The sequence below is a fragment of the Mustelus asterias genome, chromosome 12 (assembly GCF_964213995.1).
Source record: "Mustelus asterias chromosome 12, sMusAst1.hap1.1, whole genome shotgun sequence".
Lineage (NCBI taxonomy): Eukaryota > Metazoa > Chordata > Chondrichthyes > Carcharhiniformes > Triakidae > Mustelus > Mustelus asterias.
The window spans coordinates 96,672,199-96,698,684 of record NC_135812.1 but is presented as its reverse complement, the minus strand read 5'-3'; positions in this window follow the sequence as shown (position 1 = coordinate 96,698,684).

Sequence of the window (26,486 nt, the reverse complement as noted above, 5' to 3'; positions counted from 1 at the left end):
AGACCGATTGTGACCCCATGCCTCCTTTCCCCCTCACTGATCACCCACAGAGTGGCAGCGGATTCCCCTGCCCCCCCCCACCCCGCCAGTGAACCATCTGGTCTCCTTCTCCCCCACCAGAGATACATTTTACCCGCCTCCCTCCTCCCCGCCCCTCTCCAGAGTATGATCAGGCCTCCCTCTCCCCCCGCCACCCCAGAGAATGATCTGGCCTCCCTCCCCCCTGCCCCAGAGAATGATCTGGCCTCCCTCCCTCCCCCCCAGAGAATGATCTGGCCTCCCTCCCTCCCCCCCAGAGAATGATCTGGCCTCCCTCCCTCCCCCACCCCCACCACCCCCCAGAGAATGATCTGGCCTCCATCCCCCCCACCCCCCGCCCCCCGCAGAGAATGATCTGTCCTCCCTCCCCCGCCTTCCCAGAGGTACATCTGACCCGCCTCCTTGTCCCCTCCCACCAGAGAATGATCTAGCCCGCCTCCCACCCCTCCCACCATCGATCCGAGTCAGAGAGCTGTTGGAAGCTCTGAACTTATCTCTTCAGCAGCTGGAGCGCCCAAAGCAGATTTTTTGCCGAGCATGTCTGTTTTGCGCCGAATCTGGACGCGCGAACACGATGGTAAAGGGGGAAATGCTGATAAAGTTGGGTGGGCAGTTCATTAATTCAATTTAAATACATGCAAATGCATTTAAGTCACCGTTGTGCGAATCGGATCACGGCTATTCCTGGGCCTCAGTGAAGTGGCCATCTGCGTGGACACGGGCGCGGATCGCGTTAATGGCCTCACACCTGACTTTACCATGTTTATGCGCCTGTTTTCGGGCGCGACTAAATGGTAAAATTGGGCCCTTTGGGCTCAATTTTACCATTTTCATTCTAAGTGCTGAATCTGGGCGCAATTCAGATCCGACTTGGAAATTTTTTCTCAGGCGCCCCCATTCGCACTTAGCCTGATAAAAAAAAAGGGGGTCTGAACCGCGTTGTGGGCGGGGCTTAGCGCACCCGAAACAATTGGAGCTTTGAACTGCGCACGCGCAGTTAGAAAAAAAATTAAAAATAGCGCCCCTGTCACATCGCTCCCGGGCCGCAAAAAGGTGAAAAGCGGAAGTGATGGACCCCACAGACATCACCCCCACCCCTACAACACAACTTCCCCCTTATCAACCCACCCGCTCCATTACCCAGACCGATCGCGACCCCCTGCCCCCTTTCCCCCCATCGATCACCCGCAGAGTGGCAGCGAACCTCACTGCCCCTACCCCCCCCCCCTCCCGAGATCCATCTGGCCTCCCTCCCCCCCTACCTCCACAGAGATCCACCTGGCCTCCTCTCCCTCAGAAAAAGTTTGGGCCTCACCCTCCCACCAGACAACGATCTGCCCTCCTCCCTCCCACCCCCACCAGACAACGATTGGGCCTCCCTTTGCCCTCCTCTCCTCCCACCCCACCAGAGAGCGATTTACCCTCCCTCCCCCCCATCCACCAGAGATATATCTGACCCGCTTCCTCCTCCCCCCCACCAGAGAATAATCGGGCCTCCCTTCTCGCACCACCCCTCCCCCCACCAGAGAATGATCTGACCCGCCTCCCGCTCCCCCCCCCCCACCACCGATCTGAGTCAGAGAGCCGTTGGAAGTTCTGAACTTACCTCTTCAGCAACTAGAGTGCCCGAAATAGATCTTTGCCGAGCATGTCTGTTTTGCGCCGAATCTGGACACGTGAACATGGTGGTAAAGGGGGAAATGCTGATAAAGTTGGGCGGGCAGTTCATTAATTCAATTTAAATGCATGCAAATGCATTTAAATCGCTGTTGCGCCCGTTTCGGGCGCGAATCGGATCGCGGGTATTCCCAGGCCTCGGTAAAGTGAGCATCTGCGTGGACCCAGTTGCGGATCGTGTTAATGGCCTCATGCCCGACTTTACCACATTTTCGTGCCCGAAAACAGGCGCGACGCAATGGTAAAATCGGACCCTTTGTGAATCATTGTGTCGTCAATTGAGTCAAAGTTTTGCTATTTAAGAAATCAATTTTCCCTTCCCTGAAAAGTAAGATCACATACTTCCTCGTGGGAAACTCAGGAGATTTGGGCTGTGTCTCCTTCTTATTTGCTTCAAAGCAGTACAGTACTTGCTGAAACCTGGGAGCAGGACATCTGGATCCCCTACCTGTGGAATGCTGACTAGGAAAATAGGAAAAGATCACTTTAAAATGTATGCAACCCTGAGAAAAATAAGGAAAAACAGTCAACGGAAATGCCGATAAAGAACCTCGATGATGGATTGAACCATTTTAACTGAATAGCCTTTGCCTGAGTTCCATCACTGTCCATTGAATTATTGATTAATATGCACTTTCAGCATTCACAATCAACTCAACCAAATTCTGAGTTAAATGATGCATACAGATGTTGTCTAGGTTTTCTGCGTATATCTGCAAAATGTCAATAGGAAGTGTGTCCAGAGGAATAGCTACTAAAGTTGGCCTTAATGTACATCAAAAGTTAGAAAGACGGAGAATGAGGCAGCAAGTGAGACACAAGACAATGCTCAATGGAGAATTATGGGCAGTACGGTGGCACAATGGTTAGCACTGTTCATAGAATCATAGAAACCCTACAGTGCAGAAGGAGGCCATTGGGCCCATCAAGCCTGCACCGACCACAATCCCACCCAGGCCCTACACCCTTATCCCTACATATTTACCCACTAATCCCTCTAACCTACGCATCTCAGGACACTGAGGGGCAATTTTAGCATGGCCAATCGACCTAACCCACACATCTTTGGACTGTGGGAGGAAACCGGAGCACCCAGAGAAAACCCATGCAGACACGAGGAGAATGTGCAAACTCCACACAGACAGTGACCCAAGCCAGGAATCGAACCCAGGTCCCTGGAGCTGTGAAGCAGCAGTGCTAACCACTGTGCTACCGTGCCTCACTGTTGCCTCACAGGGCCAGGGACCCGGGTTTAATTCCGGCCTTGGGTCACTGTCTGTGTGGAACTTGCACATTCTCCTCCAGGTGCTCCGGTTTCCTCCCACAATCCAAAGATGTGTGGGTTAATTGATTGGCCATGCCAAATTGACTCTAGTGTCAGGGGATTAGCAGGGCAAATATGTGGGGTTACGAGAATAGGGCCTGGGTGGGATTGTGATCCGTGCAGACGTGATGGGCCGAATGGCCTCCTTCTGCACTGTAGGGATTCTTCTTTTTTGAGAACAATGGCATTCAGAACATATAATGATCTGGGCTAACTGTGAGATTATATTTTTCTAACTGATCAGACAGACTGCAATTTTCCAATCTTTTCCATGCAGAAATAGTGCCAGAGCTCTAGCAATTGCCTACAAATATATTGCCTGAGACTTCCTGCCCTGACATTCTTCCAGCTACCCTCTTGTTTATGAGAAGGTTGTGGTTTCAAGCCCACGGTTGAAATCTTGGCCTCTCATTGGTGGTGAGCTTAGAGCAGTGGTTCCCAAAGGGTGCGGCGCGCCGCACTGGTGCGGCGAGAGATGATGGCAAGTGTGGCGGGAAGATTCAAGGACAATCAAAGAAACATTTAAACATGGATTAGATATTTTTCCAAAGTGATTGTTTTATACTTTCTGGATGTCCCATGATCATATTATAAAGTAGTTGTGTTCTATGTTATGAATCAAGCACTGCGAAGAGTTGTTTTTTTTTGTTTTTGAATGTATTTCTTATCAATAAAAAATTCGGTGTGGCGCGAGCAAATTTTTATTCCGAAAGTGCGGCCCAGTGAAAAAAGTTTGGGAACCACTGGCTTCGAGGATGTAATGAATTTAACGAGACCCATGATGTGGACCTCTTAGAGTACAACTCCCGATTAACGGAGTAATGGCTTGTCCAGTCAGGGAGCCCTATATGTTGACCAGGAAGCAATTCCGCGATTTTGCAAGACCTGCCTTATGGAAAAAAGTTGAAACAAAAATTCGAAGACTGGAACATGAAGGGATCATCAAACCAGTCCAATTTGTGGAATGGGCAGCCCTGGTCGTACCAATTTTAAAACCGGATGGATCAGTCCACCTTTGAGGAGATTTTAAACAAACGGTAAACTGCTTCTTGCAGCTGGATTAAAACCTGATCCCTTGGATCAAAGATTTATATGTAAAGTTGACAGGATGACTTTCGTTTTTGAAATTTGATATGAGTCACACCGACTTACAATTGCAGCTAGATGAGGATTCCCAGAGATATTCAACAATTAATACTCATAAGGGCCTTTGCCAATACACTACACTGCCATTTGGGGTATTCATGATGTGGAGATGCCGGCGTTGAACTGCGGTAAACACAGTAAGGAGTCTAACAACACCAGGTTAAAGTCCAACAGGCTTATTTGGTAGCAAACGCCATGAGCTTTCAGAGCGCTGCTCCTTCGTCAGGTGAGTGGGAGATCTGCTCACAAACAGCAAACAGGGCATATAAGGACACAAACTCAATTTACAGAATAATGAATAATGATTGGAATGTGAGTCTTTACAGCTAATCAAGTCTTAAAGGTACAGACAATGTGAGTGGAGAGTGCATTAAGCACAGGTTAAAGAGATGTATATTGTCTCCAGACAGGACAGCCAGTGAGATTTCGCAAGTCCAGGCAAGTTGTGGGGGTTACAGATAGTGTGACATGAACCCAAGATCCCGGTTGAGGCTGGCCTCATGTGTGCGGAACCTGGCTATCAGTCTCTGCTCAGTGACTCTGCGCTGTCGTGTGTCATGAAGGCCACCTTGGAGAACGCTTACCCGAATATCAGAGGCCGAATGCCCTTGACCGCTGATTTGGGGTATTGTCAGCCTACTCAACCTTCCAGCGAACGATGGAGACCATTTTACAAGGTCTACCTCAGATTGCTATTTATCTGGATGATAAATGTTCTCATAACAGGAAAAACAGATAAGGAACACCTCGAGAACCTTGAGGAAGTTCTAAGTCAATGTTTCAAGGCAGGTGTATGCCTAAGAAGGGAAAATGTATATTCCAGGTCCCCCACGTGATTTATTTTGGCTACAGAGTAGACAAATTTGGTCTCCACCCCTTGGAGGACTAGGTGCGGGCAATCAAAAGCACCCTGGCTCCCACATCCATCCAGGAGTTAAGATCATTACTGTGGTTGGTAACCTACTATGGGAAATTAATACTCAACCTTGCTCCATTACACCAACTATTGAAAAAGGATCAGCCTTGGGAGTGGTCTCCCACTCAATCCTTGGCTTTCAATAAAGTAAACCAACAGCTTTCCTCATCAAACATTCTGGCACATTGTGATTCCAGGAAAGAACTATTACTGACCTGCAACACATCCCTGTTTGGCTTCAGGGTGGTATTGGCACACAGGTGGCTAAACAGAGAGGAACGCCCAATTGCATACGCTTCCAGGACCTTGGCTATCGTGGAACGCTAACACACTCACATTGAAAAAGAAGGGTTGGCTGTGATATTTGGTGGAAATAAAATTCCTTTACGGGCGGAAATTCATCATTATTACAGATCACAAGCCACTACTGGAACTGCTAAAGGAGGACAAGACGGTGCTGACTATAGCATCAGCCCGAATCCTGTGGTGAGCTTTATTATTGGCTGCCTACAATTACCGACTGAAATCATCCAGAAGGCTGAGTCGATAACGCAGATACCTTGAGTTGGCTACCGTTAGCAGACACCCCACCGATTGTACCCCCAATGGAAGAGATTGTAATGGCAATGAATTTTTTGGAGGCCTTCCCAGCGGCAGCAAATAATATTCAACTGTGGACTCAAAATGACCCAGTTCTCAATAAATTGAAACAGCTAGGGGGGGAAACAGTTACGGCCCAAATTCCACCCATATTGGAGTCGGAGAAAGCAGCTGACCACAGAAGATGGCATATTCTTGTGGGGATCAAGAGTTGACGTCCTGAGCAAGGGCCGCCATCCCATCCTGGCTGAACTTCACCATGGTCACCCAGGAGTGGCCAAAATGAAGATGCTCGCAAGGAACTGTGTCTGGTGGCCAGGCATTGATACGGACATCGCCGTGCTCATGGGTCAGTGTCAGCAACGCCAACAAGGGCAGGTGTTACCACTACCAGCTCCTGTACACCCTTGGGAATGGCCAGTAAGGCCATGGACTTGGATACATGTCAATTATGCTGGTCCATTCATGGGCTCGATGTTCCTCGTAACCGTAGATGCCCACTCAAAATGGATGGACACACACAGATTGCATTTGTCGAATACAGAAATGACAGTAGAGAAACTTTCTGCCTCCTTCGTGACACATGGGATCCCAGAGGTGCTGGTTTCCAATAATGGACTGTTCTTTACCATCCAGGAACCCACCTACTTTATAAAGGCAAATGGAGTTTGACACTTTAGGACGGTGCCATATCATCCACCATCTAATTGTCTTGCGGAGTGAGTGGTTCAGACCTTGAAAGCACATTTAAAGAAAGAGTCTGTAGCCTCTTTGGTCCCTTGATCATTAGCACTCAGTGGAGAGACCAGGTATCTTTGCTGCCTGAAATTTATAATTGCAGTTGGCCAAATTGTAGCAGGAGAGCAGTGGGAATGTCCAACATCACATTTTAATGACTTGGTTTATGCCAGACATGTGGAGGTGTTGGTTAGGAGTGGGTGGTTGTTCGATGGAGGGGGTTAAATTGAGACTAATGTATCAATAACTCAGTATGTATAGAAGAGTTGTTCGGTACAGAACTTGGGTGTTGCTGAAAAAAGATACATTTTTTGTTGAAGCTTTTCATCTTGCACTCATCAGGGCATTCACAAGAATACAACATATAAGGGACATCAATAAATTTATAATGCATGTGAAGGGCATGTGATTGGTTGTAAAGTGGACTCTGATTGGTCCACTTGCCAATGGTGGAGGCATTGTCATGCAGGATGCACCAGTTGATGGTTACTGTCAGGTAAGAGCCAAGCATTGTTTGAAATTTAAACCAGGCAGCTTGACTCTGGCTGGTTAAGCATAGCCCTGAGTAATGAACCAGCAATTGGCAGTTACTTTTTTGATTTGCTGAAACAGGTGAAATGTGTGTACATGTTCTTTCTCTCTGTAAAGAACAGGGCCCTGGGTATTAATATATGTGGCATTCGGCAATATTCAAGTACAGAAGAATATAGAGGACAGAATTATCAAGTCACTCTGCAAACTTAGCCTGCCAAACTGGTTTCTAAATCTGATAACTTAGCAAAAACCCCAAGATATTCTCACCAATGAAATAGTGTCCCTAATCCTTAGTCTGAAAAATTATGGCCCATGGTATGCAACATAATATCTGTTTTGGGTAAACATGGCAGCCAATTCACTGAAGTTACATCGAAGTTTAGCAGAAGTTGGCTGTTCAGTCAAACCAGTCCATGTGGATTTTTATCATCCACACAATCTACAATCAGAATCCTATATAGAATCCCAGAAAGATTCTATTTAGCTCATCGAGTCTGCGTCGATAACAATCCCACACAGGCCCTATCCCTGTAGCGCCATTTACCCTGCTAATTACCCTGACTTTAAAGGACAATTTAGCATGGCCAATCAACCTAACCTACACATCTTTGGACTGTGGGAGAAGTCAGTTATAATCACTTCCCAAATCCTATTAGTTGTTCTTTCTGTTAACCACTGATCAGCCTGATCGTAAGTGCTGGGATCGTTTCTATTTTAATCAGTAATTCCAGTGGTACATTCTACAATCTCACCACTCTAAATGTGAAACAATTTCTCCTGCTCTCGCTCATAAATCTTTTATATTTAATCACGTCTACATTCCACACCCCTCAGACATCAGATACAATGCAGACTACCTACATTTTTCATCCTATCATAATTTAAAACACCTCTAATAAATCACCCTGTAATCTATTTTCTTTTAATGAAAACAACTTTTTTTTGCATCTTTCTCCATATTTGTATTTCATCAATATAGACATCATCCTGGTGAATTTTGACTACACCTGTCTACTGCCTCAATGTCCACCCTATCACGTGAAACTCAAAACTGTGTGCAGTATACCAACTGTGCTCTTTCTATGTGGATATTCTGGGTGTGCTCTTGCTTGTAGTGAGCTTGGAGGTGGGAAGGACATTGGCTTGGCTGGGATGGTGGTGTACCTGAGACTGCCATCTTTGTATCTCCACTAGAATTAAGTTCTGGATGGGAAGGATGGTCTCCCCTGCCACCAAATGTCTCCCGGCTTGGGTAATTGTCTGTGGGGTTTGTGCATTCTCCCGGTGTCTGCGTGGGTTTCCTCCAGGTGCTCAGGTTTCTTCCTGCAGTCAGGGGAACCTGCTGGTTTGGTGCATTGGCCACGCTGGATTCTCCCTCGGTGTGCCTGAACAGGTACCGGAGTGTGGTGGCTCGGGAATTTTCACAGTAACTTCATTGCAGTGTTAATGTAAGCCTACTTGTGATACTAATAAATAAACTAAATTAAACTAAAACTAAACTAAATGAGGCCCTTAAGTGAAATCAATGACCACTTGGGCCTCGTTCCACTGGGATTAACCCAGCTGCAATTGGTTCTGTTGCCGTGCAGTGTGCCCGATAGGTGAACCAGTATGGGCAACTTGTCACCTTTGAGAGAGGGTCCCTCAATCAAAGGCAGTCAGTGATTTTTCGAGGGACTGGACATTGGAAAGGGGGGCCCATTGAGAGCCACCCCTTGCCTTTGCTGCCAATACCCCTGCCCCAGCTTTCCCCGTGACCCCCACCCTGTGAAACTCCTCCCACTTGCATATTATTTACCTGTCGTCTTGGTCCTGCACAATCCTGTGGCTCTGGATGGGGGTCATACTGGCTGCAGCCATACCCTACTCAGTGGCACTGCTGAGCGCAAGAGCTGCCAGCCTCAGCTCTTGCTAATTGGGACTTCTACTCACTGGGTCTTGAATCCAGGGGAAGGCCCATTGGTGGCCTCACTATTGCCTGGTTGGCATGTGGTTCATTGGAATTTCCCAAAAAAGAGGCATCACAGGTCTCTTGCCCACTCTCCAGCCAGCAGGCCAGAGCCCACACCACAACAAAAGTCTGTCCATACATTCAACAATGAATCTTGATTTATATATTCTATATATCTAGCCATAAAACCCAACATTCCACTCATTTTCTAAAGGGCCTTATTCACTGGAAATGCTGTTTTTGAAATTGAACTCTGAAATTTCGCTGCTCTTCTATATCAGCCAGCCTAATTCATACCTTATTTCACACCTTATATCAGCCAGCATAATTCTTACCTTATTTTTAACCAAAATATATTTCACATTTACTGACATTGAATTCCATCAGCCATACTTTGATCATTTGACCGAAACCTCTTTGAAGCTCCAGAATACTTCAGATTGACAGTACGTTTGGATATCAATCACTCTATACGGATAGCAACCTCTCCTTTTGTTACTTTAGAACAAGGTGATCTCACATTAACCAAGCGCTTCAGAAAACACATTCCAAAAAGCAATTTCAACTTCTTTCAAATGTTTCAAGGAGGTAATGTTCATAGATAATTATCTTACTTCAAATAATCTTCAGATGCCACCTCTTTTCCTGTGTGGGCCCAAAGAATGCTTTACATCAACCTGAGTGAAATTTACATAACCACGTGTCTCTCATCCAGGCCCGGAGTTCTAACTGGCCAAATTACTTCTCATTCAATCCCATGGAATTCAATTCCCAATTCATGCAAAGCAATAAAAGGTAAAATCACGATCCAATCATTACCTGTCACCCTATGACCTGCTTTTAAGGCTGTGTACTCATAACACCTGCTTATTTCTTTGGTAGATTCTCCAGCCTTCCAGCTCATGTTTCCCATCGGCGGGAGGTGGCACGTTGTTTGCTAGTGGTGGGATTCTCTGGCCCTGCTGCTGTCAATGGGAATTCCCATTGACATCACCCCTCACTGGTGGAAAGCCTGTGGGCGTAGATGCGCTGTCAGTGGGACCAGAGAATCACACCAGTGTGAACGACCGGAGAATTCCGGCCATAAAGTTTAAAAGGTTACTGAGCTTCTATCTTAGTTTTTTTCCTTTTTTTCTATTTTAAATTTTTACCCCATTCTTAAAGTTACAAAGGCAATGCGCAGAGTGGACCGGCCAAGCCCAAATCCATCTCCTTGCTTGCTCCAAACACCAAATACAAATTGAATCCAATTCATGATCCCCACAAGGGACATACAAGACCCAAGCTGACAAGAAAAGGCATTGCACCTGATCTTAGGCTTGATCTGACGCTTGATCTTAGCCTCTATTTTAGTTTTAAATTCACAAATTCATTACCCTAGAATATTTCTGTAATGCATCTGACTGAATCACTTCGCTAACAATGCCATGCAGTTATAATAATATTCAAAGCACATTGCATAGTTTAAAAAACAATTTTCCATTAAGTGCATGTGGATTGCGCCATATGTTTTATCAGGGTTTTTCTTGACTAACGGGTTCTGGTACAAAAATGTGTGGATTTATTATTTTTGCTACAGCTTGTAAAAAATCCTGCTCTGAGTATAGTTTGTCTTGGCGAGCTCATCAGACATTTACCGTGTTTCATCTTTTTGAAGTTGAGAATAGGGACACAGGTTATAATTTGCAATTGCAGCTCCTGTAGATTTCAGCTCAGCATTCAATTACACACCAAACTGTTACATTCTTTCTTTAAATCAATTCCTGCAATTTTCAATTACAATAGAACTAAAGAAACACAGAAGGAAGCCATTCGGCCGGCTGTGCCTGTGCCAGCTCTTTGAAACAATTATCCAAGTCGAATTCCCTGGCTCTATCCTCACAGTCCCACAATTATTTTACTTTCCAAGTATTTATGATTTTTTTTTATTGACTCAGCTTTCATCATCTTTTCAGGCAGTGCATTCCAGATCATAACAACACATCGCATATTTCTTTTCCTCATGTTGCCTCTGGATGTTTTGCCAATTATCTGAAATATGTGTTCCCTGGTTGCCAACGCTTCTGCCATGGAAACAATTTCTCTTAATTTACCCTATCAAAACCTTCAAGATTTTGAAAGCCGATATCAAGGTCTCCCTTAGATTTCTCTGCTCTCAGGAGAACAACACCAGTTTCAACATATCCATATAACTGGAGTCTTTCATTCCAGTTCCATAAAGGTGTACCTTCTATTTATTTATTTTATTTATTAGTGGCACAAATAGGCTTACATTAACACTGCAATGAAGTTATTGTGAAAATACCCTAGTTGCTACACTCCGGCACCTGTTTGGGCACACCGAGGGAGAATTTAGCATTGCCAATGCACCTAACCAGCACATCATGCGGACAGTAAGAGGAAGCCGGAGCACCCGGAGGAAACCCACGCAGATACAGGGAGAATGTGCAGACTCCACACAGACAGTGACCCAAGTTGGGAATCGAACCCAGGTCCCTGGCGCTGTAAGGCAGCATGCTAACCATTGTGCTACCGTGCCGCGCACTAATTTGGACAGGGTTGTAACATTTTCAACCCTTCAGTCTTCCGACACAATTGCCGTATTTAAAGAGAATTGCAAACGTCGTCAGTCTTTGGGATTCTCTCCCATAGAGAGCAGTGGAGGCTGAGTCATTGAATATATTCAAGGATGAGTTAGACAGATTTTTGATCCACAAGGGTTATGGGGGACAGGCGGGAAAGGGGAGTTAAGTCCACAATCAGATGATAAATTACAGAACAGGTTTGTTGAGTCAAATGGCCTACCCCTGCTCCTATTTCATCTGGTGTTATGATCTTATTGGAAGGTTTTGTCTAGACCTTCCATCAATTCCACTCTCACTTTGCTCAGCCATCTAGTATTCATCACATCCAATTCTTTTTCATGTGACTCATTTATTTATCATAAGATTCTTTCTTCTGTTTCATTTTAATTACTATATCTTTAGCCATCAGGGAGATTTGAATACCCTTCCTTTTCCCTAATGAAAATATATCTCGGCTGCACATAAATTATCTCTTTTTTGAAGGCTTCCTTGTTGTTCATTTACTGTTTTACCTGCCAATTTTTATTCCAAGCATCTAGGCCAGACCCCTTTTGAACTCACAATTAATCTTCCTTCAGATGAATATTTAGTGTTTTTCTACACCACACCATAAGTATTGCTTAAACAAAAGAGATGTACTGTTGAAGCTTTTCATCTTGCACTCATTAGGAAAGATTTGGGTGATCAGTGGTGGTTGGGGACTAGCTGGGCTATCAGGAGGGTAGTCGGGGAATGGGGAGTAGTCAGAGAGTGGTGGTAGATTGTTGGGGGGGAACTGTCGGGTGGGGAGGGTAGCCAGTGGGGCAGGAGGTTCGGATGTTTGTCAGGGATATCGGGATAGTCTGAGGGTTCTACGGGAAGTCTGGATGATCAGTATTATAGTCACCCAGGAATTAGAAGTGCTTTCAATTCTTCTAACGGATCCTGAATAACTATTCTGCTAAGAGTCACACCATCCAAAGTCTCTGATCTAAATTAGAATTTGGGATGGTTCCCAGTGCAGGGATATTGCCCATCAGAAATTTGAACTTGCGAGGCAAGTCCTTAGGGTGTCCAATGGGGGGCATTTCCTGGGCTCCCACCCGGATAGGGGCCTCCCAAAGATTAGGAATAACGGGCCTATATATCTGCTGTGATTTTGACTATTTTAGGGTAATTACACTGTTTGCTGTGGTCACATGTTATAATGTTAAATGTATTATTAAGCAGAAATGATACCTTCAGAACAGCCTGCGGATTGTAAGGTTCATTGTTTGTATCTGATAAACTGCTAAGTATCACAAAGTGTACACCAATAATGGAGGAGGGTGATGTTGATCAAGATAACAACAATCCAAGATCATATAGCCTTGGCAAGTTCAGAAAAGTGACCCATATTCTATAAATATTGCTTCTTTACAGTAAACGCCCAGTCCCCCAGACAGACCTTGCAATTTAAAGTTTGATAATCCAGCCCCCATCTTGGAGCCTTCTGTGAATTTGTCTCCATGTCAAGGTTGCTTTTATTACAGACTTGTAAGTGCTGCCAAGGCCAGTCTATTTAAACAGTGGGTCTTGTTTGTGATAGTCAGCGACATAGATTGTAAACTCATTGAAAAACAGTTTTGTATTTTAATTCTTTGGTGCCAGGGAGTCTCGCTTTGTTCTATAAACTGGAAAAGAATATATTGGAATATAGCTTGGTCAGAGTAAATTAAATTAATCTTCCTGAGATTAGAATTTTGCGTGCATGTCTTGCTTTTCTACTATACTGTATTTCAGCATCCCCAAAGTTACCAGACTGCGTTCGGAGAATTTGACCTTTAAGCAATGGAGAATGCATTTACTCCCTCAACCATGTGCTATTGAAAGAGTGAATAGGGGGAGGAAGAAAATGAGAAAAGGTTGAAGCCATCCATGAGCTGCACAAAGGTCTCCTTGCATTCTATTCCCTATTTCCTCAATGGTCCCCAGACTAATTAATTTAGTGGAATCATAGAATCACAGAATCCCTACAGTGCAGAAAGAAACCATTCAGCCCATCGAGTCTGTACCGACTTTCCGACAGAGCATCTTACCCAAGCCCTATCCCCATAATCCCACATATTACCCCACTAATCCCCCAAGCCTACACATCTTGGGACACTATGTGCGGAATTTTCTCATCTCACCCGCCATGGGAATCATAGCGGGTGGGACACAGAACATGCAGAGGTCCATTGACCTCGGGTGGAATTTTCCGGTCTTGGGGCGAGCGCAGCTGGAAAATCCTGCCCAAAGGGTCAGTCTAGCATGGCCAATCCACATAACGAGCACAATTCTGGAGAATTTGCAATCTGATTTCAAGTCAAATCAAATCATCTCGTCTGGTCCATGTGCTAAGAATGGCCTCTTCTAGATCCAAAGTGTTTGGGCGGCACGGTAGCACAGTGGTTAGCACTGCTGCTTCACAGCTCCAGGGTCCCGGGTTCGATTCCCGGCTCGGGTCACTGTCTGTATGGAGTTTGCACATTCTCCTCGTGTCTGCGTGGGTTTCCTCCGGTTTCCTCCCACAGTCCAAAGATGTGCGGGTTAGGTTGATTGGCCAGGTTAAAAATTGCCCCTTAGAGTCCTGAGATGCGTAGGTTAGAGGGATTAGCAAGTAAATATGTGGGGGTAGGGCCTGGGTGGGATTGTGGTCGGTGCAGACTCGATGGGCCGAATGGCCTCCTTCCGCACTGTAGGGTTTCTATGATCTATATAATTTAGGAATTCACTTATTATTTGATTTACAAAAGTATTCAAAGAAAATGAAATTTTAGCTCCTGAAGATCCCTGAACAATCCTGGCAGGTTAGAAACCACAGTAGATGTCCACAGGCAATATTAAAATGGGGGAAATACAGCTTTTGGTCATAGCTCTAGGAGTAGCAGTGGAAATATATTTTTTAAAATTCTGGTGAATTTGGAGGCTGCTTTTGCATCCTCTTCCATGGCTTCTGACAATTATGTTTTTGACTTTGATCTCTGAAAATTGCTGGGAGAAACCAGGGTGTTCACGTCTGACACATAAATGACTTCAGAACCAGAGAGTCATCAAGGTTTGGAAGGCATCTCCCACCTTAATGCAGATACATTGCCCTTCCGTTTTGAACCAGTATTTTAAGGAGAGTCTAATTATGTGAAGAAATACAGAGCTTATCAGTATATCTTAGTGGGAAATTAAGAAATATTATAGATGATCATAAGGCAAAGCTCTGTCTAAGCCAGGAATAGCCATAGTTCATTGAATAAACATATACAGTTCACATAAATTAGAATATGTTCTTCTTGGATGCCTGGTGTGTGGTTACTGAAACCTAGGTCAGTGTTGCCAAAGTGTAGGTTTTCATGGAACTGTGTACAAACATCCTGTTCTGTGCAGTCAGCTGAGCTAGAAACTAAAGTTTTAACATTAAATTTACACTAAGGTGTTCAAAGCTTCTGTTGTAAGAATGTTAATATGAAGTGATATGTGAAAGAAAACTGTGCTGGATTCCAGCAGGCTATTTCCCAGCTGGCATATGGAAACCCCCTGGAATGATTGGCTCTTTTATACTATTCTAAATCTTGCCAGATTACTCTACAAAGTCTGCCATTGATGAGAGATACACTCAGATGGGAGTTGCCATGGTTTTAGCACTAATACACAGGCATGGTACGAACTATCTGAGTTGTGCTGCCTACGGGCAATCTGCTTCCTCAGTAATGACTGCAAATTAAGATTGGAAACTGAATGTCCAAAGTCATCTCAAACCTTGTTCATATAGGTCAGCTAAATTTGACATCTAAAAGTCTAATGCAGATCATTCATTATGCTCATTCATTGGGTTCATGACCTAGGTGTCCCTGCTACATTCATATTCCCGTATGTGGGGAGTGCTTTCACTGGTGGGTTAGGTGAAAATGCATATTTTAAATTTTACTTACAAAACTCATAGGTGTGCTGATGCTCCATCTCATGTGGTTGTACTGAGTAATGGTTACAGTCAGCTTGATTGGGTTTGGGTTTCAGAGATAGAATGTTGGTTCCTAATTAAGTCACATTATGGAAGCAAGTCCAGACTGATACTCCAGTGCAATATTAAGGGAGTGCTGCAACGTCACAGGTAAAGTATTAAACCAAGATCCTGTCTGGCAGCTCAGGTGAATGTAAAAGATCCCATTGCACTATTTAAAGTACTGTGGAACCTTCCAGCCAACATTCTGCCCCAAAACCCCTCAACCCAAAATAGGCTACCGGGTATCTGCTTATTCTTTCATTTGCAGTCTGCAAATTGGATGCTGAATAGTCTGTATGACAGAACCGCACTTCAGAAGCGATCTATCAGTTGAGGATGCGATGTGAATGTAACTGCTTTCCTTTGTCAGCTTTTCAATTTATATCATTGGACAGGAAAATATTATCCTCCACTGCCCTATCTTTAACCATGACCTTGGAAATGTTGGCTGAAGCAATTCATCATTATCATATATGTCTACAGTATAACAGCAGGTTTCTGTGAAGAGAAGATCTCACAGTGTGGGTTGTATTTGTTTTAAAATGAGGAATTAAAGAATGCGTGGAAAAGCAGAAAGTAATGCAGGCCTCCATCCTATAGCTCTGCAGAACATCATGGGGATGTTTGCATCAACCACTCCCTGGAACATATAGCAACCTTCACTTTTGTGCCATCAGCATATTTCCAGATTGTGTTCCCTGTACTCACGACCAAATCATCTACTTTAGCTGGCACAAAAGTGGGCACATCAGTGTGACTAGAGTACACAACTCCCACAGGTCTCTCATTCCCAATCTTTTCACTGATGGGTTAATTTGTATTGTTGCCATGTCTAATCTGATTCTTATGAATACTCAGTCCCAAGACTGGCAAACAGTCACAATAATAAACTTTCTTACCCAGTGTCTCCATGAAGAATCCTCAATTCTGATTCCACAATATTGTGCGACGATACTGTGCCTTTAAGAAATGTATTTGTGTCATGTTTCTTGTGAAGGAGACGTTAAGATTTAACTCTGCATAAATGGTGCCAATTTGTCGACAACTAGCAGCCCACATGCCAATAATGCAAAAGAATAATTGCTTCTATTTATCGGGGTGTTTGTTTTAATCTGAGATAATGCAGTTTTGGTACTTTTAGGATTGTGTCTTGGGGTTTCAGAGTTAGGTTTAATTAGGCTGCTTGACAATACGCGAAGGGTCATCTGAATCAGTAGAGCTATGCTTACAGAGAGACAAGCAGGCAGTTGCTGTTTGAATTTATACAAAACAGTAGCTCTTTTTCTCTCTCTCTATCTGGAAAGTAAGTCTGAGACCTGTTTGAAAATACGTATCTCTCTCCAGGGGTCTGCAGAAGGCAAGAGGTGTTTTTTCCCTCTCTCTCTCTCTGGGGTTCTGCTGTGTGAAGACAGGTCTTTCTCTGGAGTTCCGCTGTTTGAAGACAGGCCTTTCTCTGGAGGCTGCTCTTTGAGAGTCAGAAGACTGGTGTCCCTCTGTATCTCTGTCCAAAAGTGTTTGAAAGCTGGGGGACTAGTAACACATGTAACGATGTGTGTTTTGGTCACTGATTCTGAAGAGGAGTTTACATCTATGGGGAATAGTGCTCAGATTAGAACTAATAGAGCTAGCTAGCAGTTAAGAATTATACTTTGTCATGTTTAAGTATTTCAGTTGGTAAAAGTTATGTTAATTCTTTTTGTTATCGCTAAACTGTATTGTTAAATAAAGTTTGTTTTAATTAAAGTTTCCTAGTGGGTCAAGAGAATCACACCTGGAACAAAACACCTTATGCTCACACTAATGACAAAATCAAAATAATATTTGGGTCTAGTCTAGCAACTAAGATCAAAGAACAAAGAAAAGTACAGCACAGTAACAGGCCCTTTGGCCCTCCAAGCCTGTGCCAATCATGATGCCCTAACTAAACTAAATAAAAGCCTTCTGCCCTTACTTGGTCCATATCCCTCAATCCCTTCCCTATTCATGCACCTATCCAGATGCCTCTTAAATGCTCCTAATGTGCCTGCTTTCACCACCTCCTCTGGCAGCATGTTCCAGGCACCCACCACTCTCTGCATGAAAACTTCCCCTGCACATCTCCTTTAGACTTTCCCCCTCTCATCTTGAACCTGCTGTGCCCCTTGCAATTAACACTTTCACCCTTGAAAAAGCCTCTGACTATCCACCCTGTCTATGCCTCTCAAAGTTTTGTAGACCTCGATCAGGTCTCCCCTCAGTGTCGTCTTTCACGTGAAAACAATCCTAGTTTATTCAACCTCTCCTCATAGCTATCACCTTCAAGACCAGGCAACAATCCTGGTGAACTTTCTTTACACTCTCTTCAAATCTTCCTTGCCTTTCTGGTAGTGTGGTGACCAGAACCAGATGCAATACTCCAAATGTGGCCTACCCAAGATTTTATACAGCTGCAACACAATTTCACAACTCTTGCACCCAATGCACTGGCTGATGAAGGCAGGCATGCCATATGCTTTCTTAATCACCTTGGCCACCTGTGTTGCCACTTTTAGGGAAATGTGGACCTGCACACCCAAATCTCTCTGTAGTTAATCGTTTTTTATCTGTTCATAGGATGTGGACGTCGCTGGTTGGGCCAGCATTTATTGCCATCCCCGAGGGCATTTAAGAGTCAGCCACATTGCTGTGGCTCTGGAGTCACATGTAGGCCAGACAAGGTAAGGGTGGCAGACTTTCTTCCCTAAAGAGCATTAGTGAACCAGATGGGCTTTTCTGACAATCGACAATGGTTTCATGGTCATCATTAGATTCTTAATTCCAAATTTTTATTGAATTCAAATTTCACCATTTGCAGTGGTGGGATTCGAGCTTAGGTTCCCAGACCATTACTCTGGGTCTCTGGATTACTAGTCCAGCAACAATACCACTATGCCACCGCCTCCCTCTCATATTCAACCTTCTGGGTTAAGGGTTAAGCTGCTGACATTACTCATGATAAATGATTGAATTCCACCAGGTATCCTGTATTTCTGATTGATTCACTTTATACCAATTCTACTCATTAAGTCTTATGTATATTTAATTTGTCAATGCTTTCCTTTCCAGTGTGACCTTCTATTTATCCTTTGCTGTCACAAGATACATTTTTGTTTCCCCTTTTCATATGGCAGCTATCGTTAATGTTACATTCCTTCCCTATTCTCTGATTTATTGTGAAGTACTTTCCTTAGCCTGTTTTTTACAGGGTCGTGAAGCGGTGGAATTCACTACCTCAGAGTCTGTTGGATGCTGGGACATTGAGTAAATTTAAGGAGGAAGTAGACAGATTTTAAATTAGCAATGGGTTGAAGGGTTATGGAGAATGGGCAGGAAAGTGGAGTTGAGGCCGAGGCAAGATCAGCCATGATTGTATTGAATGGCGGAGTAGGCTGGAGGGGCTGAACTGCCTACTTCTGCTCCTAGTTCTTATTTTCTTATGTTATTGTCAACCCAAAACACCCAATCAGAGTTGGAACCCCTGTATCTGACTCTGATTGGATGTAAAACTACCCACTCACCCACATTCATTGAAAAGGCTCTGATAGAACTTCTTGAAATCCTAGTAAAGAGCAGCAAAGAGAAGCCCTAATTCTGGTAAATATTTTAAAGATCTTCAAGCTTCTCAGTGCATGAGTGTATGAGTGAATTGGTGAATGAACGGGTGAATGTATTGGTGTGAGTGGGTGGGTGAGGTAAGTGGGTTTGGGAATCTGGGGTCAGGGGATAGTCAGGGGGATCAAGGGGGTGGTTGGTGGGTCAGAAGGGACAGTCATGGGATTTAGGGGGAGTCATGGGGGTTGGTGAGTGATGGGGGGGGGGGGTGGATTTCAGTTGCATATTTAGTTACCCAACAATTAGGTTAGGACTTTTCTGTTAACATTTCCTGTGTGACTATTCAGGTAAGTCGGAAATGTCTGAAGTCCCTGATACTTACTCAAAGTCAGCGATTTTTCTTTGGAGGGTCCCGGGAGCAGGGGAATTGCCCATTTCAAGTTCAAACTTCTGCAGGGTCTTGAAGTGCATCTTGGGTCACATATGCTGTCTGATCTGATTCAGAAACCGGAGGATCTGAGCTGATTTTGGTTAAAGTGAGAGAACAGAGAGGAAGAAGCATGAAAATGCAAGAGGGAGATTTGGTGAGCAAGATATACCGAATGAAGAAGGGCAGAGCATCAGAGGAAGAAAGATGTGGAGATGTCAAGCTGTAAGAATTAGGAAAGTGTCAGAAGTGAAAGGCAGAAATGGCAATGTAGCATCAAGGTAATCGTTGAAAAAAAGACAGCAATTTGCGAAAAGAGGAAGGTACTGTGAATTCTTCAGCTCTGGCAAAGACTACAAACACAAGTTTCTTTATCATTTAAAATCTATTTTGTCACTGAGGTTCATAAGTTCAGATCTTTCCATTGATGTGTTTGGGCAATTCAGTCATTGACTCAGTAAATTAAGATCAACCTGAAAGATATTTAAAATCTGAAGTCTGCACATAATTCCTGTCAATATTTGCATTGAAAATTCCAATGTCAGGTACAGAATTCCCTAAAAGTGATGTCACAGGTGGATAGGGTTGTAAAGAGTGCCTTTGGTACATTGGCCTTTATAAATCGGAGTATCGAGTATAAAAGTTGGAGTGTTATGGTAAGGCATTGGTGAGGCCGAATTTGGAGTATTGTGTACAGTTTTGGTCACCTAGTTACAGGAAGGATGTAAATAAGGTTGAAAGAGTGCAGAGAAGGTTCACAAGGATGTTGCCGGGACTTGAGAAGATGAGTTACAGAGAGAGATTGAATAGGTTGGGACTTTATTCCCTGGAGCGTAGAAGAATGAGGGGAGATTTGATAGAGGTGTACAAGATTTTGATGGGTATAGATAGAGTGAATGCAAGCAGGCTTTTTCCACTGAGGCTAGGGGAGAAAAAATCCAGAGGGCATGGGTTAAGGGTGAAAGGAGAAAAGTTTAAAGGGAATATTAGGGGGGGGCTTCTTCACGCAGAGAGTGGTGGGAGTGTGGAATGAGCTACCGGATAAAGTGGTAACATTTAAGAAAAACTTGGACGGGTGGGACTAGGCAAAAAATGGTTCGGCACAGCTGTAATTTTCTATGGTTCTATGGTTTACATTTAAAATTGGTCTGCCTAAATAAACTTGCCACACTGTAATTATATCCTCCTGTCAATGGAAGTGTTGCAGTGCCACCTTGTCACCTTGAGGCTGCATTTAATTTTGATTCCCTGGGGGAATCTTACCTAAAAATGGCAGAGTATTGTTTCCATGAGAAAACCAGTGTGTTTCTCTTTAGAGAAACCGGTTGATTTTCTCTTCAGATTCTGCCAAAAACAATAAAGTGGGCGTGGTTCACACTGTCATGGGGCGGGAGAGGGAGCCTAAAATGCCAGCAAAACCCAGCTGCTCAGAGATTGGAGCGCCATCTTTAAAGGTGCCCTGATCAGAACTAAAGTAAACATGACCCCAGCCCACCACTGAGGCCTCAGAGGCTCCCCCCGCACCCTTCCATCAGAATCGGCATTCACTCTGACCCCGCCCTCACCCCCCGATTATCGGCCCCATCCCCACCACAGTCGGATCCGGCACCACTCACCCCCGCTCCCCCCCCCCTCCCCCACACCTCTGCCAACCAGCCATCGCCGGCAACCCCAGATTGCCACTGCCAGGTTGGCACTGCCAAGTGGGCAAGGGCATGGTGCCAACGTTGCAGTGCCAACTTGACAGTGCCAATCTGTGCCAAGGGGCAGTGACATTACGCAAATGCATGCAAATGCATCCAAACCAGGTTCATGCCCATTTTGGGCACAAACCTGGTGACATCACCGACGAGGGGCAGGAAAGATCCAAAGTCACGTTCTCGTCAGTGAGAACTATGACTTCCGGATCTTGATCCGCTGTTGGCAACCGAGCAGATGATGAACATGTGCTCAAGATTTCACCCTCTGTGTGCAGTGCCTTCCAAAATTACAACAATGATCATTGTGGGAACGAGGGACACCATCAAGAAACCAGCATGGTCATTCTAGTGGGCGGCGCTTTCCCATAATTTGTCAGAGTGTCAGGCTCTGACTGAAAACAGGCTTGTATCTCTCCAGATGAACTGTCAAATTTTCAGACCAGATCTTGAAGCACTTGCGTTTGTGCCATCAGCCTGGTGTGGTGAGACCCGATAGAGCCAGCAAAGCCGGCTCCACAGAGATCGGGGCACACTGATCTCTGTGCCCCTCCCAACATCACAAAGGTATCGGGAGTTCTCCTTACTGTACAATTATCAGGGCTCTCTGCCTCCCCCTGCCCCCCCCCCCCCCACCCCACCCCCCCACAACCACCACAGCAGTATCACTGCTGCTGCCCCCACAATGCAAGGCTCCCTCCTTAATGCCAGGTTTTCCCCCTCAATGCCTATTCCCCCTGTAAATGCCAAGTCCCCTGTTCAAAAGCCTCAGCACTCTCCCCCCACACAACACATAACAGGAACCGCTCCTAATTGGGCTCCCCCAACGGCCTGCCATTGGCACTACCCCCTGTACAGGTTGATACTGCCAGGATGGCACAGGTTGGCAGAGTTAGCCTGTACCAGGAGGCAGTGTCAGGAATAATGCCCAGACCTATATCTCTCTACCTGGGGGCTATACATATTTTGGCCACCCCGGCTGGATCCCCTTGACTGCTTCACGTCCTTAAACAGCTGTTGTGAACCTCGCCAATGTGATGCCACGTTGGCAAGGTATGAATATTTAGTGAGGGAGGGGGAACATATGGCTGGGGGGGGGGGGGGGGTATCATACGGCGAGGAAGCCATTTAATCATATTTGCATAGGGCAGGAACCTCGTTATGTCACCAGTGACGGGTGGACAAAATTGGGAATGAGATCTTGCTGTTGAGAATCTCTTTCCCCAGCTCTCGGGGCATTTTGCGCCTGCTTTGCCAATCTTGCTGATTATTGGAAAATTCCGCCCTATGTTCTAATTACATCATCAGGTCCTGGCTGCTATTTAGCTACAAGTCTGTGCTGGGAAAGCGTCATCAATTTCCTGTCAGGTTCAGCTATGGGAAGAGACAACCAGAAGAGACCAAAAGAAATTCTGTTGTTTTTGACTTTCCGTGTGGACCAGAGAAGCAAATGAATGATCTTTTATGTCTTTCAATCAGGAAATTTATGGGGAGATGATGGTACAGTGGTATTGTCACTAGATTATTAATCCAGGGACCCAGGTTCAAATCCCACCTTCGTATGAATTTAATTTATAAAAAGAGTCTAATGATGACCATGAAACCACTGTCGATTGCTGTGAAAACTGATCTGGTTCACTCATGCTCTTTAGGAAAATCTGCCATCCTTACCTGATCTGGCCTGACTCCAGGTCCACCGCAATGTGGTTGACTCTCAAATGTCCTCTGAAGTGGAGGGTAGTTAGGGATGGGCAATAAATGCTGGTCCAGCCAGCGATGCCCACATCCTGTGAATGAATTTTTAAAAAGTATTAGGTGACAGATAAATGTTGACAGGACTAAACAAGAACTCCTCTGCTTTTCTTCAAGAAGTGTCAGAGGGAGATTGAAATGTATTTGAGGAGGCGGTCAAGAGTTTCATTCAAAATGCAATGCAGAATATGCTCAGTACTATAGGCAAGCACCGACCTTTATTATGTGCTCAACAACAGGTTGCATTAATAAGACACCTTTAACATAGTAACATAGTCCAAGGCTTTTCACAGGAATGTAATCAGACAAAATTGACATCCAGCCAAAAGAAGATAGGATAGGTGCCCAAACAGTTGGCAATATATGTTGATTCTCATAGTGTCTTAAAAGAGGAAAGGTGAAGAGACATAAAGGTTTGGGAGAAATTCCAAAGCTTAAGGCCTACCTGGCTAAAGGTGTGGCCACCAATGGTCAAGCAACGAAAGTCGTGGATCCACAAAAGGCCAGACTTGGATGAATATAAAGTTCTCAGTGGATCACATGTCGTAGGACTGGAAAAAGTTACAGAGATTGAGAAGAGGTCTGAACGCAAGCCTGAGAATTTTAAATTCAAAGCTTTGGTGGACTGGGAACCAGTGTGGGTCAATGTGTCCCTGAATCACAGCATCTAGTACAAGCCAAGCTGACATTTAAAGTACTATGAGGATCACAAAATGTACAATCGTCATCTATCCCAGTGTCAAAACAAAGAAAAGCTTTTGTACCTTTCTCGTTAAAGTAATGTACCAGCTGGTTAATGGCCATGATACGACCATCAATAAGTATTCAAAATCACCCACAATACTTCCATTTCTGAAATCAAAAGGTCATTGCAACTAAAATTGTGTCAAATGTGTTCATCCTTTGTGTAAATCATTTCCTAAGCTTTACTTTAAAAGAAAAAACTGCAAAACAAATATTTGGTGTTCTGCATGTGGAAGGAACCCTCTTTCCAGCCGTTTAAAATGGGGCACTATACATAGGACACATGAACATTGATGTGGTTTGGATAATACCCATCAGCTATTCAATCTGTTACTCTGTACCTTAGGTAATTGTGTATGACTCATTAAAAGAACTTCTATCTCCCAATGTCTCACAGTATCACACCCACTTTAATAACACTGATGCAGATGTACAAAGTCATCAGCTGGATGCTGTTCAAGCTAAATACATCTTAAATTCTTTTGTTATCTATCAGCTAACTTACAACATCCATCACAAACTTACATTCAACCGCTACTTGTCCATCTCCACTCAGGAGACCGAAACAAAGCAGAGGCTCCTTTAAGTTCATTCAGATTCACTTACTGTTTTTTTTAAGTTTATGATTAAAAAAGATACATTCTAAGCTTTAGGATTTATTAGAAAATCCCAAAATAATTAGTCCCATTTCACATTCCCAGTAAAAAAACCTGACCTTGTTTATTTCATGCTTTTGCGAAGTAATCAGAAACAAGGAAATGAGCTGCGTATGAAAGTGAGCCGTATGAAAACATATAAAAGATCTAAGCTATGTGACAATATAAGTTTAAAGTTTATTTATTTTTGTCACAAGTGGGCTTACATTAACACTGCAATGAAGTTACTGCGAAAATCCCTGAGTCGCCACACTCCGGCACCTGTTTGGGTACATTGAGGGAGAATTTAGTGCACCTAACCAGCACGTCTTTTGGACCATGGGAGGAAATCGAAGCACCCAGAGGAAACTCATGCAGACATGGGGTGAACGTGCAGACTCTGCACAGACACCCAAGCTGGGAATCGAACCCGGATTCCTGGCGCTGTGAGGCAGCCGTGCTAACCACTGTGCCACTGTGCCGTCATTATGTTCACACAAAGGAATAAAAATTGGGTGTGGCCCATTTTGGAAGATAAAAGCAATGATGTGCAGACAGCATCCCCAGTCTGAGAGATGGCTGAAATACTTGAACAGAATAAGATATCTGCTTGGTGGCCACCTGATTCGCAGACAAACAGACATTGGTCCCTTACTTGTAGAAGAATGGGCTTCATGCTTGTTTTTGAAAGCTATGGAAGGGATGCCTGAAAAATCTTCCAACCTAATGTGGGATAAGCTCTTTTTCGGGTGTCCTTGGTCTCCAGAAGTTGATGCTTTCTGCAGTTATTTTCTGCTGGGGGAACAGGCACAATGAAGATAGGGATTGTGGGGGGGGGGGGGGGGGGGGGGGTGGCACGGTGGCACAGTGGTTAACACTGCTGCCTCACAGCGCCAGGGACCCGGGTTCAATTCCGGCCTTGGGTCACCGTCTGTGTGGAGTTTGCCCATTCTCCTGTGTCCTCCGGGTGCTCGGGTTTCCTCCTACATTCCAAAGATGTGCGGTTAGGTGGATTGTGCTACATTGTCCCTTAATGTCAGGGGGACTAGCAGGGTGAATATATGTGGTTCTGGGGTTGGGTCATGTGTGGGATTGTTGTCGGCATAGGCTCGATGGACCAAATAGCCGCCTTCTGCACTGTAGAGATTCTATGATTCTATGAAGACAGTTTCCCCCCTCCCTATTTCTCAGAATGCTCCCTTTCTATCCTTGAGGATAATCTTTAATCTTGTTGTTTTGTGTTGTAAAGCATACTACATCCCAAGTATTGATGAGCTCATCAGCTTCCAGCTCAAATTGCAATCTCAATCTCATTGGGAGAGTTTCACAAGTGCTTAGTTGGAAGCACTTGCCTTCCCACTGAGTCACTCTTCTCCTGAGTTTGGAAACAAAGTTATTAACTTCTGATGAAAGATTTGTTGACTGAGAAAAGTATTTTCCAAAAGATGAAAGGGACTATGCTTTATGATTGCTCATGAATCAGGATGAAATTATTTATTTTCCTCAGAAAGATGAAAAAACACAATTATTCCCTTTGTTCTGGTTTGAACAATGTGAAGTAGTCAGTCACTTTGTAATATTTAAATGCACAAAACTTATAATAAAAGTTATCCGCCCTTCCTCTCATGCTAATCTAGATCTCTAATTACTCTGATTTACATGACCGGTGATTAAGTTTCCCTTTAATTGGCCAAGTTGTTTCAAATGTCAGTTCAATGCGCGAGCCAAAATATTACTAGTTTACCACGCATTTCATTCCTTATCCTTGACATGAAGGTAAGCAATGGTATTCAGCCAATTCTTGTTACAGGCTAGCAGAATTCCGCACTAACTGCTTCCTCCTCATCCATATTCGACAAGGACAAGGAAAAGAGGTATCCTTTCTGTACAGTGTGCCACAACATAACAAATCTATTCTTTAAATGGCATGTTTATGATTTCAATCCAAAAAACCTACACTGCTACAACTCTTTCAGCTGCGTAGCTATTTTACTGCTTCCTTCCATTACACCAAATGTCCTAACATGGCTTGGAACACTCTATGCCATGAGCTGAACTTTTCCAGCTCATTGGTGATGGAGGATGGGGTGGGGGGTAAGGAGGGGGTGGTTGGGGGGAGGGGGCGGTTGTGGGGGGGGGGGGGTTTGGGGGGTT